Source organism: Jaculus jaculus, chromosome 1 (genome assembly GCF_020740685.1).
Source record: "Jaculus jaculus isolate mJacJac1 chromosome 1, mJacJac1.mat.Y.cur, whole genome shotgun sequence".
Classification (NCBI taxonomy): Eukaryota; Metazoa; Chordata; class Mammalia; order Rodentia; family Dipodidae; genus Jaculus; species Jaculus jaculus.
Genome location: NC_059102.1, coordinates 289664769 through 289666071, shown reverse-complemented (window position 1 = coordinate 289666071; position 1303 = coordinate 289664769). Strand labels below are relative to the sequence as shown.

The 1303-nt window shown below is 43.3% G+C and overlaps 1 pseudogene; it reads right to left on the bottom strand.

Annotated features, from left to right (window-relative positions):
• Nucleotides 1-341: 341 nt before the first annotated feature.
• On the bottom strand, nucleotides 342-967 carry LOC101594184 (annotated as a pseudogene).
• Nucleotides 968-1303: the final 336 nt, after the last annotated feature.

Sequence of the window (1303 nt, the reverse complement as noted above, 5' to 3'; positions counted from 1 at the left end):
CAGGCTGATAATACTTGGCTCACATTTCAGACACAGTGGAAAGCAGGTCCATGTTGTGAGAGAGCACAGTCTCATCCTGCACTACTCCTCACAGGCTCACCTTAGATTACATTTAATAAAAAGGCAAAGTGCATACAGAGATTACAACAATTTTGAAGACAAAAAAAAAAAAAATGGTCCTATTGTGTGGTCCCAACAATAAACCCAAAAAGTCTATGACAAACAGTGGCTCTAATGAGCTGTTTATAAATACTTTAGATTAGGTAGAGTTATACTGGAAGTAGAGTTCTTTTGAAATCTTAAAAAAAAAAAAAAATGTTCCTGTTAATCCTCAACTGGTGCTTGTTATTGTTTAACATTTTTGTTAAATGCGTGCGTTGAGTTACTGGTTATCCAAGCGTAGCAGCTGCTCCTTACCATTTATCCTTAAGGACTTTAACTGGCCATCTTCTTCAACTTCTACCCTTTCTTCACCATTCTCCACAATTCTGTTGGATCAAATGAAGAAAATTCATCTCCAAATGATGGAAACCCAGTGAAGGCAAAGAAGAAGCCCGTGCCTCGGTTTCGGTTTCCTCGGGGACCTCTTCGGTTCCCAAAATGTCATCAAATGGGTCTTCAAGGAAGTCAAATGAAAATGGGTCCCTTCCACCAAAAAATTCCCTGAAGACATCATCTGGGTTCCGGAATGTGAAGCGAAACTCAAAAGGACTGTCAAAATGACTTCCACCTCCGCCACCACCATTTAATCCTTCTTTGCCGTATTTGTCATATAGATGTCTCGTTTTTTAGCATCTGATAGCACCTCATATGCCTTGGCTACTTGTTTGAACTTTCTCTCTGCTTCTTTATTCTCAGGATTTTTATCTGGGCGCCACTTTAGTGCCAGTTTCCGATACACGTTTTTGATATCCTCAGGTGAGGCATGTCTCTGCACGCCTAGGACTTGATAATCATCCACCACGTTTTAGCAGATTGTTGGAACAAGTCCGAGCCGCGGGGCGCAAGGCGGGCTCCTGGCGTCGCGAGCAGCTGCGCAGGCTTTCCTATTAGCTTTCCTATTAGCCTGCGCAGCACTTCCCACCATTAAGACAGGAGAGAGGGAACTTCCAGCTCAGTTCTAGCTTACTCAGAGTCCTCGTGCTGAAATAAATGATGTCTTCAGCAGTAGGGTCTTGCTCTCTTGTTCTGGTGGACAATCAAGACCACTGACAATAGCCTGCATTGATTTGGGGGCCTCAAGGCCTCTCAAACAACTCACAGGGAGGTATTCTACTCAAGGCACTGGGATTTTCTTAAAGTG